We start from the raw sequence: 15,305 nt of genomic DNA on the forward strand, positions 1-15,305 counted from the left end.
TATTTTTAATTAAGGTATAATTAAGAGAATGATATGCACAGATCATAAATGTACAGCTTAATGAGTTTTGTTAAATGAATACACCTATGTGACTCAAACTTTATTCAAGACAAAATATTTTCATCATCTCTAAAAGTTCCCCTGTGCTCCCCCCATTCTTCCTGCCCCCAGAGGCAACCATTGTTTCTATTTCAATCAACAAATATTAGCTTTGCCTGACCTTTAACTGTATCTTTTTAGAATCATAATATGTGTATTTTTTGTTTCTAGCTCTTGCACTCAACATAATATTTTGAAGATTTACCTATGTTATTGCATCGCATGTATCAGTAGTTTGTTCCTTTCATAAAGCTGAGTACTATTTAATTGTGTGAGTGTACTATGGTGTAACTATTTTCATACTGACAGATATATGTGTAATGTATTATGAATTTTTTGGCTATTACAAATAAAGTTGCTGTGTACATTCTTATTCAAGTCTTTTTGTAGATATATGTTTTCATTTCTTTGTATAGACAACCTGGAATGAAATTGCAGGATCATGGAAAGATGTATGCTTAATTCTATAAGAAATTACCAAGCTATTTTCTAGAAGGGTTGTACCATTTCACATTCCCACCAGCAATGTCTGAGAGTTCCAGTTGCTCCACATGCTCCCAACAAACATGGTATTGCCAGTCTTTGAATTTTAGTCATTGTAATGAGTGTTAAGTAGTATCTCATTGTGTTTTAATTTGCATTTCCATAATGACTTATTAAATTGAGCATCTTTTAAGTGCTTTTTAGCTACTTTTTTTGGCAGTGTCTGCTTAAGTTTTGCCTATTTTTATTATTTGTCTTTTTCGTTATTAATTTGTATACATTTTTTCATATGCTGAATGATTCCTTTGGTAGTTATGTGTATTATACTTACCCAGTTGGTGGTTTGCCTATTCATTTTTACATATTTATTTAACAATTACATATATTTATGGGGCAGGATGTGATGTTTTGATCAATGTATACCTTGTAGAAAGACTAAATCAAGCTAATTAACATATCCCACACCTTACCAACTTGTTTGTGTGTGTAACGTGAATGTTAAAAATCTATTATTTAAACCAAACACCACATGTTCTCACTTATAAGTGGGAACTGAACAATGAGAACACATGAATACAGGGAGGGGAAGAACACACACTGGGGCCTGTCGGGGGCTGGGGTGAGGGGAGGGAGAGCATTAGGAAAACTAAGTAATGCATGCTCGGCTTAATACCTAGGTGATGGGTTGAGAGGTACAGCAAACCACCATGGCACATATTTACCTGTGTAACAAACCTGCATATCCTGTACATGTACCCCATAACTTAAAATAAAAATAAATTTTAACATCTATTTTTTTTTGAGATATATTCTCACTCTGTCACCCAGGCTGGAATGCAGTGGTACAATCTTGGCTCACTGCAACTTCTGCCTCCTGGGTTCCAGCGATTCTCATGACTCAGCCTCCTAAGTAGCTGGGATTACAGGCGTGCACCAACACGCCTGGCTAATTTTTTTTAAATTTTTAGTAGAGATGGGGTTTCACCTTGTTGACCTGGTTGGCCTTGAACTACTGGCCTCAAGTGTTCCACCTGCCTCAGCCTCCCAAAGTGCTGGGATTACAGGCATAAGCCACTGCACATGGATGAATCTTTTTTTTTTCTTTTTTAAAACTTTTATTTTAGGTTCGGGGGGTACATGTGAAGGTTTGTTACATAGGTAAATTCATGTCATGGGGGTTTATTGTACAAATTATTTCAACACCAAGGTATTAAGCTCAGTACCCAATAGCTATCTTTTCTGCTCCTCTCCCTCCTTCCACCCAAGGCCCTCGAGTAGACCCTAGTGTCTGTTGTTCCCTTCTTTGTGTTGTGAGTTCTCATCATTTAGCTTCCACTTATAAGTGAGAAGATGTGGTATTCAGTTTTCTGTTCCTGCATTAGTTAGCTAAGGATAATAGTCTCCAGCTCCATCCATATTCCCACAAAAGACATGATCTCATTCTATGGTTGAATAGTATTCCATGGTGCATATGTTCTGCATTTTTTTAACTTTTATTTTAGGTTTGTTGGTACATGTGAAGATTTGTTACATAGGTAAACACGTGTCATGGGGATTTGCTGTACAGATTATTTCATCACCCAGGTATTAAGACCAGTACCCAGTTGTTATCTTTTCTGCTCCCCTCTCCCCTCCCACTCCCCCTCAAGTAGACCCTGGTATCTCATTTCCTTCTTTGTGTTCATAAGTTCTCATCAGTTAGCTTTCACTTCTAAGTGAGAACATGTGGTATTTGTTATCTCCTCCTGTGTTCATTTGCTAAGGATGATAGCCTCCAGCTTAATTCATGTTCCCACAAAAGACATGACCTCATTCTTTTTTATGGCTGCATAGTATTTCATTGTGTATAGGTACCACATTTTCTTTATCCAATGTCATTGATGGGCATTTAGGTTGATTCTATGTCTTTGCTGTTGTGAATAGTGCTGCAATGAACATTTACGAGCATGTGTCTTTATGGTAGAATGCTTTATATTCCTCTGGGTATATACCCAGTAATGGGACTGCTCAGCTGAATGGTAGTTCTGCTTTTAGCTGAGTATTCACCATACTGCTTTCCACAATGGTTGAACTAATTTACACTCCCACCAAGAGTGTACAAGTATTTTCTTTTCTCTGCAACCTCGCTAGCATCTGTTCTTTTTTGACTTTTTAATAGTAACCATTCAGATGGGTGTGAGATGGTATCTCATTATGGTTTTGATTTGAATTTCCTTAATGATCAGTGATATTGAGCTTTTTTCATATGCTTGTTGGCAGCATATATGTCTTCTTTTGAGAAGTGTCTGTAAATGTCCTTTGCACACTTTTTAATGAGGTTGCTTTTCTCTTGTAAATTTGTCTAAGTTTTTTACAGAAGCTGGATATTAGACCTTTTTGAGATACATAATTTGCAAATATTGTCTCCCATTTTGTAGGTTGTCTGTTTACTCTGTTAGTAGTTTCTTTCGTTGTGCAAAAGCTTAATTAGATTCTATTTGTAAATTTTTGCTTTTGTTGCAATTGCTTTTGATGTCTTCATCATGAAATCTTTGCCCATTCCTAGGTCCAGGATGGTATTGCTTAGGCTGTCTTCCAGAGTTTTTATAGTTTTGTGTTTTACACTTAAGTCTTTAATTCATCTTGAGTTGACTTTTGTATGTGGTGTAAGAACAGGGTCCAGCTTCAATCTTCTGCATATGGCTAGTCAGTAATCCCAGCACCATGCATTTAATAGGAAGTCTTTTCCCCATCACTTGTTTTGGTCAGCTTTGTCAAAGATCAGATGGGCTGTAGATGTATGGCCTTGTTTCTGGGCTGCCTATTCTGTTCCATTGGTCTATGTGCTTGTTTTTGTACCAGTATCATGCTGTTTTGGTTACTGTAATCTTGTAGTATAGTTTGAAGTCAGGTAATGTGTTTCCTCCAGCTTTGTTCTTTTTGCTTAGGATTGCCTTGACTATTTGGGCTCTTTTTTGGTTCCACATGAATTTTTCAACAGTTTTTTCTAGTTCTATGAAGAATGTCATTGGTAGTTTGATAAGAATAGCAAAAAATCTATTCTTATAGCAATGTTGAAATACACAATACATTGTTATCAACTGTGGTCACAATGTAATGCAATAGATCACAAAAGCTTATTCCCCCAGTTTAACTGCAATTTTGTACCCTTTGATAATCATCTTCCCTTTTCCATTTCTCTGTCCCTCTCTAGCCTCTGGTTACCAACTTTCTACTCTGAGATTGATGTTTTTACATTCCACATGTAAGTGGGATCATACAGTATTTGGTTTTTTGTGCCTGCCTTATTTCACTTAGGATAATATCCTCCAGTTTCATCTATGTTGTCCAAATGACAAAACTTCTTTCTTTTTAAGGCTGTATAGTATTCCACTGTATATATAACACTACATTTTCTTTTTTTTTTTTTGAGACGGAGTCTCGCTCTGTCGCCCAGGCTGGAGTGCAGTGGCACAATCTCGGCTCACTGCAAGCTCCGCCTCCTGGGTTCACGCCATTCTCCTGCCTCAGCCTCTCTGAGTAGCTGGGACTACAGGTGCCCGCCACCACGCCCAGCTAATTTTTTGCATTTTTTAGTAGAGATGGGGTTTCACTGTGGTCTCGATCTCCTGATCTTGTGATCCGCCCACCTCGGCCTCCCAAAGTGCTGGGATTACAAGTGTGAGCCACTGCACCCAGCCTACATTTTCTTTATCTATTCCTTCATTAACAAATGCTTAGGTTGGTTTCATATATCAGCTATTGTGAATAATGCTGAAATAAACATGGGGTTGCTGACATCTCTTCAACATATTGATTTCAATTCCTTTGGATATAAACTCAGAAGTGGGATTGCTGGATCATATGGCAATTCTATTTTTAGTATTTTGAGAAACCTCCATTTTATTTTCCAAAATGGTTGGTTATACTAATTTACATTCCCACCAACAGTATGCAAGGGTTCTTTTTCTCCACATATTTGTCAACAGTTACTATGTTTCATCTTTTTTATAGTAGCCATTCTAACAGATGTGAGGTGACATCTTATTGTGGTTTTAATTTGCATTTCCCTGATGATAGAGATGTTGAGCATTTTTAAATATATCTGTTGGCCATTTGTATGTCCTCCTTTGAGAAATGCCTGTTCAGGCCCTTTGCCCATTTTTATAGTTATATATTTTCTTGCCAATGAGATGTTTGAGTTCCTTATACATTTTGGCTAAAAAGCCCTTATCATATGTATGGTTTCTTAACATTTTCTTTTTTCAACATATGATTAACACATAATAATTGTACACATTTATGGGATACAACATGATGTTTCAATACTTGTACAAATTGTGTAATGATCAAATCAGGATAATTGGCATATCCATCACCTTAAACACATTTGTGATGAAAACATTCAAAAATCTATCTTCTAGTTATTTTAAAATATACAATACTTTATTGTTTACTCTATCCTACTCTGCAATAGACACAGGTTTGCATATATTTGCTTCCATTTCATAGGTTGTCTTTTCACTCTGTTGTTTCCCTTGTTATGCAGCAGCTTTTTGGTATGATGCAATCTCATTTGTATATTTTTGCTTTTGTTGTCTGTTTTTTGGGTCCTATCCAATAAACTGTTGTCCAGACTAACGTCATGAAGCTTTCTCCTATGTTTTCTTCCAGTAGTTTTACAGAGTCAGGTCTTATATTTAAGTCTTTAATCTATTTTGAGTTAATTTTTGTATGTGGTGAGAGATAAGTGTCTAATTTTATCTTCTGCCTGTGGGTATCCAGTATTCCCAATTTATTGAAAAGACTATTTTTCCCCATTGTGTATTATTCACACCTTTATTGAAAATCAATTGACCATGAATACTTGGGTTTATTTCTGGAATTTCTATCCTGTTTCATTGGTTGATGTGTCTATTTTTATGCCAGTACCATGCTGTTTTTATTACAAAAGCATTATATTTTGAAATCAGATGGTCTGATACCTTCAGCTTTGTTCTTTTTCTCAAGATTTCTTGGGCTATTTGGGGCTTTTGTGGTTTCATAAGAATTTTAAGGTTTTTTTTTCTATTTATGTAACAAATAACATTGGAATTTTGATAGAGATTGTGTTGAATTTGTAGATCTCTTTGGGTAACATGGACATTTTAACAATATTAATTCTTCTAATCCATGAACATGAGATGTCATTCCATTTATGTGTGTTTTCAGTTTCTTTCATCAGTGTTTTATAATTTTCAGTGTACAAATTTTTTACCTCCTTGGTTAAATTTATTTCTAATTATTTTAATTTTGATGCTGTTGTAAATTGAAATTGTTTTCTTATTTTTCGGATAGTTTATTATTAGCGCATAGCATTGCTACTCATTTTAGTATGTTGATTTTGTAACCTGAAACTTTATTGATTTTTGAATCAGTTCTAGTCAGTTTTGGGGGAATCCTTAGTGTTTTCTACATTTCACCAGCAAACAGACAATTTCACTCTTTCCTTTCCTATTTAGAGGCCTTTTATTTCTTTTTCTTGCCTAACTGCTCTGGCTAGGACTTGCTGTACTATATGGAATAGAAGTGGCAAGAAAGAAATCATTGTCTTGTCCCTGTACTTAGAGGACAAGCTTTCGATTTTTTACCATTGAGTTTGATGTTAGCTGTGGGCTTGTCATATATGCACTTTATGCACTTTATTGTATTGAGGTGCATTCCTTCTATACCTATCTGACTGGGAATTTTAATCATGAACAGATGTTGAATTTTGTAAAAAAACCCTTTCTGTATCTATTCAGGTAATTGTGAGGTTTTGGCCTTCGTTTTGTTAATATGGTATCACATTTATAAATTTGCATATGTTGAAGCATCCTTGCATCCTATGGAGAAATCCCACTTGATCGTGGTGAATGATCTCTTTAATATGTTGCTGAATTTGGTTTGCTAGTATTTTGCTGAGAATTTTTCAATCTATGTCCATCAGAGATATTGGCTTGTAGTTTTGTTTTCCTGTACTGTCCTTGTCTGGCTATTGTATCCAAGTAATGCAGGCCTTGTAAAATGAGTTTGGAAGTATTCTCTCATCTTTAATTTTTTGCAAGAGTTTGAGAAAGATTAGTGTTAGTTCTTTAAATAGTGAGTAGAATTTAGTAGTGAAGTCTTTGGGCTTTGTTGAGAGGTTTAGGTGATTACTGATTCAATTTTCTTACTCATTATCGGTTTGTTCAGATTTTTCTGTCTTCCTGATTCAGTCTTGGTAGATGTATGTTTCTAGAAATACATCCATTTCTTTTAGGTTATTCAATGTGTTGATACATCATTGTTTATAGTCGTCTCTTTTATATTTTTGTGGTATCTGTTGTAATGTCTACTCTTCTATTTGTGATTTATTTTGATTACTCTTTCCTTTTCTCTTTTAGTCTTGGTAACAATCTGACAATTTTGCTTATCTTTTCAAAAAACTTTAGTTTTTTATATTTTCTATTGTTTTGTAGTCTATTTTATTTATTTCTGCACTGCTCTTTGTTATATCATTCCTTTTGCTAAGTTGGAGCTTACTTTCTTCTTTTCAGTTATTTGAGGTATAACATTAGCTTGTTTATGTGAGATTGTTCTTCTTTTTTGATAGGTATTTATTTCTGTAAAATTTTCTCTCAAGACTACTTTTGCTGCATCCCATAAGTTTTGGAATATTGTGTTTTCATCTTCATTTGCCTCAAGATATTTTAAATTTTCCTTTTGAATCATTGACCATTCAGAAGCCTGTTAATTTCCACATATTTGTGGATTTTCCAAGGTACTTCCCGTTACAGATTTCTAGTTTCATGCCATTGTAACTGGAAAAGATATTTAATATGATTTCAATCTTCTTAAATTTGCTAAGATTTTCTTTGTGGCTTAACATACATCATTTATCCTGGGAGAACATTCCTGGTATGCTTGAGAGGAATGTATATTCTGCTGCTGTTGTATGAAATGTTCTGTAAATTAATGTTAGGTCCATTTGACCTAAAGTATAGTTCAAGTCTGCTGTTTCCAATGATTTTTTGTTTGATCTGTCCAGTGTTGAAAGTGGGGTATTGAAGTTCTCTATTATTATATTACAGTCTATGTTTCCAATAAGATCTTTTACATTGCTTTATATATTTAGGTGAGCTGATGTTGAATAAATAAATAAATATATATATATATATATATATATATATATATGGACTTATTGCTTCATTTTGTTAATTTTTTAGTTAATTTATAAATTCTTTGTTTCTCTTTTTCTTTCTTGCTGACTTCCTTTGTAGTTTGATGATTTTCTGTAGTTGTATGCATTGAATTCTTTCTTTTTATCTTTTTTTGTATCTAGTAAAGATTTTTGCTTTACTGGTTACCATGAGACTTACATAAAACATCTTAACTAATAAGAAGTTATTTTAACCTGATAACTACTTAACTTTGATCACTTGCACAATCTGTACACTTTTATTCCTACCACACAATTTATGTTTTTGATATCAAGTTTTACAACTTTTATAATTTGTGTCTCTTAATAAATTATTGCAGCTATTGTTCTTAACTGTTTTGTCTTACAACCTTAGATACAGTTGATATGTAGAAGTATTATTGATTTCACATCATCATTACCATATTAGAATGTTTTGAATTTGATTCTTTACTTTTACCAGTGAGCTTTATGTTTTTATGTGTTTTCATGTGGCTATTTAGCATCATTTTCCTTCAGCTTGAAGAAATTTCTTTAACATTTCTTTTTTTGTTTGCTTGGTTTATTCTGTTTTTTTATATATTATATGTAATAATTTTTCTTTTTTTAAGTTTTACTTCTGGGGTACATGTGTAGGATGTGTAGGTTTGTTACCTAGGTAAACATAAGCCATGATGGTTTGCTGCACCTATCAACCCATCACCTACGTATTAAGCCCAGCATGCATTAGCTAGTTTTCCTAATGCTCTCCCTTCCACAACTCCATCCCCCAACAGGCCCCAGTGTGTGTTGTTCCCCTCCCTGTGTCCATGTGATCTTATTGTTCAGCTCCCACTCATAAGTGAGAACATGCGGTGTCTGATTTTCTGTTCCTGCATTAGTTGGCTGAAGATAATGGTTTCCAGCTTCATCCATGTCCCTGCAAAGGATATGATCTCATTCCTTTTTCTGGCCGCATAGTATTCCATGGTGTATATGTACCACATTTTCTCTATCCAGTCTAACAATGATGGGCATTTGGGTTGATTCCATGTCTTTGCTATTGTGAATAGTGCTGCAATGAACATACACATGCATGTATCTTTGTAATACAATGATTTATATTCCCTTGGGTATATACTCAGTATTGGGATTGCTGGGTCAAATGATATTTCTGGTTCTAGATCTTTGAGTAATTGCCACACCATCTTCCACAATGGTTGAACTAATTTACATTCCCACCAATAGTGTAAAAATGTTCCTATTTATCCAGAACCTCACCAGTATCTGTTGTTTCTTTACTTTAATAATGGCTGTTCTGACTGGTGTGAGATGGTATCTCATTGTGGTTTTGATTTACATTTCTATAATGATCAGTAATGAGCTTTTTTTCACGTTTGTTGGCTGCATGAATGTATTCTTTTGAGAAGTGTCTGTTCATGTCCTTTGCCTACTTTTTAAGGGGGTTGTTGGGTTTTTTTTCTTGTAAATTTGAGCTCCTTGTAGATTCTGGATATTAGACCTTTGTTGGATGGATAGACTGAAAAATTTTTCTCTGACTCTGTAGGTTTACATATCACTCTGATGATAGTTTCTTTGCTGTGCAAAAGCTCTTTAATTAGATGCCATTTGTCAATTTTTGCTTCTGTTGCAATTGCTTTTAGTGATTTTATCATCCTTATCCATGCCAAAGTCCTGAATGGTATTGCCCAGATTTTCTTCTAGGGTTTTTATACTTCTGGGTTTTTATACTTTGCATTTAAGTCTTAATCCATCTTTAATTTTTGTATAAGGTGGGAGAAAAGGCCTCACTTTCGATATTCTGCAAATGGATAGCAAGTTCTACCAGCACTATTTATTAGATAGGGAATCCTTTCCTCATTGCTTGTTTTTGTCAGGTTTGTTGAAGATAGGATGGCTGTAGATGTGCAATCTGATTTCTGAGTTCTCTATTCTGTTCTATTGGCCTATGTGTCTGTTTTTGTACCAATACCATGCTGTTTTTGTTATTGTAGCCTTATAGTATAGTTTGAAGTCAGTAGCATGATGCCTCCAGCTTTGTTCTTTTTTCTTAGGATTGTCAGCTTTACAAGCTCTTTTTTGGCTCCATATGAATTTTAATACAGTTTTTTCTAATTATATGAAGAATGTCAATGGTAGTTTGATGGGAATAGCATTGAATCTATAAATTACTTTGAGCAGTATGGCCATTTTCACAATATTAATTCTTCCTATCCATAGCATGGAATACTTTTCCATTTGTTTATGTCCTCTTTGGTTTCCTTGAGCAGTGGTTTGTAGTTCTCTTTAAGGAGGTCCTTCACTTCTCTTGTTAGCTGTATTCCAAGGTATTTTATTCTCTTTGTAGCAATTGTGAATGGGAGTTCATTCATGATTTGGCTCTCTGCTTGCGTGTTGTTGCTGTATACAAATGCTTGTGACTTCTGCACATTGATTTTGTATTCTGAGACTTTGCTGAAGTTGCTTATTGGCTTAAGGAGTTTTGGGGCTGAGACAATGGGGTTTTCTAGATATAAGATCATGTCATCTGCAAACAAAGATAATTTGACTTCATTCTTTCCTATTTGAATGTCCTTTATTTCTTTCTCTTGCCCTATTGCCGTGGCCAGAACTTCCAATACTATGTTGAATCAGAGTGGTGAGAGAAGGCATCCTTGTCTTGTGCTGGTTTTCAAGGGGAATGTTCTAGCTTTTGTTCATTCAGTATAATATTGGTTGTGGGTTTGTCATAAATGGCTCTTATTATTTTGAGGGATGTTACTTCAATATCTAGTTTATTGAGAGTTTTTAACATGAAGAGATGTTGAATTTTTATCGAGATCTTTTCTTTGTCTATTGAAATAGTCATGGGGTTTTTGTCTTCAGATCTATATATGTGATGGATTACGCTTATTGATTTGCATATATTGAACCAGCCTTGAATCCCAGGAATGAAGGCAACTTGATCATGGTGGATAAGCTTTTTGATGTGCTGATGGATTTGGTTTGCCAGTATTTTATTGAGAATTTTTGCATTGATGTTCATCAGGGATACTGGCATAAAGTTTTCCTTTCTTTTCTTTTCTTATTTTTTTGTATCTCCACCAGGTTTTGGATGAAGGATAACGCTGGCCTCATAGAATGGGTTAGGGAGGAGTCTCTCCTTTTCAATTGTTTGGAATAGTTTCAGAAGAAATGGAATCAGCCCCTCTTTGTATTTCTGATAGAATTCAGCTGTAAATCTACCTTCTAGTCATTGGCTTTTTTTGGTTGGTAGACCATTTATTACTGCTTCAATTTTGGAGCTTGTTATTGATCTATTCAGGGATTCCACTTCTTCCTGGTTCACTCTTGGGAGGGTATATGTGTCCAGGAATTTATCCATTTCTTCTAGATTTTCTCCTTTGTTTGCATAGTGCTGTTTATAGAATTCTGTAATGGTTGTTTGCATATTTTTGGGGTAATTTTTTTATGATGTGTATTTGATTCTTTTTCTTCATTAGTCTAGCTAGTGGTCTATTTATTAATAAAATAGTCTATTTTATTAATATTTTCAAAAAACAGCTCCTGGATTGATTTTTTGAAGGATTTTTCACGTCTCTATCTCCTTCAGTTCCACTCTGATTATTTCTTCTCTTCTTCTAGCTTTGGGGTTTGTTTGCTCTTGGTTCTCTAGTTCTTTCAGTTGTAAGACTAGGGTGTCAATTTGAGAGCTTTCTAGCTTTTTGATGTGGGCATTTTAGTGCTATAAATTTCCCTCTCAACACTGCTTTAGCTGCATCCCAGAGATTCTGGTATGTTATCTCTTTGTTTTCACTGGTTTCAAAGAACTTTTTGATATCTGCCTTAATTTCATTATTTACCCAGTAATCATTGAAAAGCAGATTGTTCAATTTCCATATAGTTGTGTAGTTTTCAGTTGGTTTCTTACTCCTGAGTTTTAATTTGATTGCGCTGTGGTCTGAGAGACTGTTATGATTTTAGTTTTTTCATAGGCTGAAGTGTGATTTACTTTCAATTATGTGATCAATTTTAAAGTGACATGTGGCACTGAGAAGAACGTATATTCTGTTGCTTTGGGGTGGAAATATCTGTAGATATCTATCAGGTCTACTTGATCCAGGGCTGAGTTCAAGTCCTGAATATCTTTGTTAATTTTTTGTCTTAATGATCTAATATTGATAGTGGGGTGTTAAAGTCTCCCACTATTGTTGTGTGAGATTCTAAGTCTCTTTGTAGGTCTCTAACAAGTTGTCTTATGAATATGGGTGTGGGTGTATTGGGTGCATATATATTTAGGATAGTTAGCTATTCTTGTTGAATTGACCCCTTTATTGATAGATAAAGCCCTTCTTTGTCTTGTTTGATTTTTGTTGGTTTAAAGTCTATTTTGTCAGAAACTAGGATTGTATCTCCTGCTTTTTCTGCTTCCCATTTGCTTGGTAAATTTTCTTCCATACTTTTATTTTGAGTCTATGTGTGTCTTTGCATGTGAGATGGGTCTCCTGAATACAGCACACTGATGGATTTTTACTCTATCCAGCTTGTCACTCCATGTCTTTCAATTGGGGCATTTAACCCATTTACATTTAAGGTCAATATTGTTATGTGTGAATTTGATCCTGACATCATGATGCTAGTAGGTTATTTTGCAGACTTGTTTATGTATTTGCTTCACAGTGTCAGTGGTCTGTGTATTTCAGTGTATTTTTTGCAGTGGCTGGTAACGGTTTTTCCTTTGCATATTTAGTGCTTTGTTCAGGAGCTCTTGCAAGGCAGGCCTGGTGGTGCCGAATTCCCTCAGCATTTGCTTGTCTTAAAATATTTTATGTTTCCTTCACTTATGAAGCTTAATTTGGCCAGACATGAAATTCTAGGTTGGAAATTCTTTTCTTTAAGAATGTTGAAAATTGGCCCCCAATCTCTTCTGGCTTGTAGAGTTCTTGCTTGAAGGTCTGCTGTTAGTCTGATGGGCTCCCTTTATAGGTGACCTGACCTTTCTCTTTGGCTGCCCTTAACATTTTTTTCTTTCATTTTGGCCTTGGAAATCTGATGATTATGTGTCTTGGGGTTGATCTTCCCATGGTGTATTTTACTGGGGTTCTCTGGATTTCCTGAATTTGACTATTGGCTTATCTTGCTAGGTTAAGGAGGTTATCCTGGATGATATCCTGAAATATGTTTCCCAACTTGGTTCCATTCTCCCCATCTCTTTCAGGTGTCCCTGTCAGTCATAGGTTTGGTCTTTTAACATAATCCCATAGTTCTTGGAGGTTTTGTTCATTCCTTTTCATTCTTTTTTTTCTCTAATCTCGTCTGCCTGCCTTATTTCAGCAAGACAGTCTTCAAGCTCTGATATCCTTTCTTCCACTTGGTCTATTTGGCTATAGATACTTGTGTTTGCATTATGAAGTTCTTGTGTTGTGTTTTTCAGCTCCATCAGGTCATTTATGTTCCTCTCTAAACTGGTTATTCTGGTTAACAGCTCCTGTAATGTTTTATCATGGTTCTTAGCTTCTTTGCAGTGGGTTAGAACATAATCCTTTAGCTTGGTGAAGTTTGTTATTACCCATCTTCTGAAGCCTACTTCTGTCAATTCATCCATCTCAGCCTCAGCCCAGTTCTGTGTCCTTGCTGGAGACATGTTGTGATCTTTTGCAGGAAAAGAGGCACTCTGGCTTTTTGAGTTTTCAGCACTTTTGCATTGATTCTTTCTCATCTTCATGGGTTATCTACCATTAATCTTTGAGGCTGCTGACTTTTGGATGGGGTTTTTTTGTGATGAGGTTTATTTTTCATTACGTTGTTGCATTCAGTTTGATTTTCTTTTAGCAGTCAGGCCTCTCTTCTTGTAGGGCTGCTGTGGTTTGCTTGGGGTCTACTCCAGCCCCTATTCACCTGGGTCCCTCCTGTCCCTGGAGATATCACCAGTGGAGGCTGCAGACCAGCAAATATGGAAGCCTGTTCCTTCCTCTGGGAGCTCTGTCCCAGAGAGGCACTGGCCTGATGCAGGGAGGAGCGCTCTTGTATAAGGTGTCTGGAGACTCCTGTTGGGAGGTCTCAGTCTGGAGGAGGAGGTTCAGAGACCTACTTAAATAAGCAGTCTATCTGCCCCTTGGCAGGGCAGGCATGCTGTGCTGAGGGGAAATCTCCCTCACCTGGGCTCCCCTGGCTCTTCAGAGCCAGCAGGCAGAAAAGACTAAGATCGCTGATCCAGAATACTGCAGCTGGTCCTCCTCCTCTTAGGGGCTCTTCTCAGGGGGATCAGTGTTCTATCCACAAACCCCTGGCTGGGGATGCTAAGATTCCCACAGGGAGTCCCCACCCAGTGAGAAGGAGTGAATCTGGGTCCCTCCCTACCTCGCTGGCAAAAGAAAGTGGCTGACTGGAGCTGCAGTGATGGCAGCCACCCCTCCCCTCGGTAACTCAGTCTTCTTAGCCAGTTTCTAGCTGGGTGCACTGGCCGGCAGTGATGCCAAGCTTGTGGACTTCCGTGGGAGTGAGGCCGCTTGGCTCCCTGGCTTCCACCCCCTCCCCACGAGAGTGGACGGATGTCCTGCCTCAAGGGAGTTCCCAGAGCCAGAGTATGCAAACACTCTAGGGTCTCAGTGTCTGCTCAAAGTGGCCGCCCACCCAAGTAGCCACCATGATTCTTCATAGCTTTATGCGTGGGACCCAAGGCTATGGTAGCGGGGGCTCAGGAGGGGACCTCCTAATCTGCAGGTTGCAAGGATCCATGGGAAAAGCCTGGTTTTTAGGGAGGGGAAACACAGTCCCTCACTATCTCCCTTGGCTGAGGGAGGGAGTTCCCTTTGCCATCTGCAGCTCCTGGGTAGGGTCTTGCTCCACCCTGTTTTTGCTGGCTCTCCGTGGGTCATGTCAACCATCTAGTCAGTCCCAATAAGAGAACATTGGTACCTCAGTTGAAGATGTAACATTCACTCCCAGTTTTTGTCCTTCTCGGTGGGAGAAGCAGAGAGGAGCTGCCTTGATTCAGCCATCTCAGCTCCACCCAAAATTTCTTATAAGGTAGTTCTCATGGTGATAAATTCCCTCAGCTTTTATTTGCCTCAGGAAGTTTTTACCTCCTCTTCATTTTCTAATGACAAAATTGCTGAGTGTAGTATTTTTGATTGACAGGGTTATTTTTTTCTTTAAGCTTTTTAAATATATCATCCTACTTCCTTCAGGCCTGCAGTTTCTGCTGAAAAAATCCAGATAGTCTCACATATGTTCCCTTGTACATAACAAGTGACTTTTTCATTTTTTCCTTTCTGCCCCTCAGATTGGATGATTTATAAGTACCAGTCTTCAAGTTTGTTAATCTTTTCTTCTGCTCAATCTAGTCTGCTGTTGAATCCTTGTGTTGAAGTTTCGAATTTGGTTATTGTATTCTTTAGCTTGATGATTTCTGTTTGGTACTTTTAGGTTTTCTTTTTGTTGAAATTTTCTCTTTGTTCATGCATTGCTCTACCTTAGTAAACATCTTTATGATTGCTTTTTGGAATTCCTTGCCAGGTAAAGAATATATCTCCATTTCATTAGGGCTGGTTTTTGGAGATTCATC

Source organism: Symphalangus syndactylus, chromosome 6, assembly GCF_028878055.3.
Source record: "Symphalangus syndactylus isolate Jambi chromosome 6, NHGRI_mSymSyn1-v2.1_pri, whole genome shotgun sequence".
NCBI lineage: Eukaryota > Metazoa > Chordata > Mammalia > Primates > Hylobatidae > Symphalangus > Symphalangus syndactylus.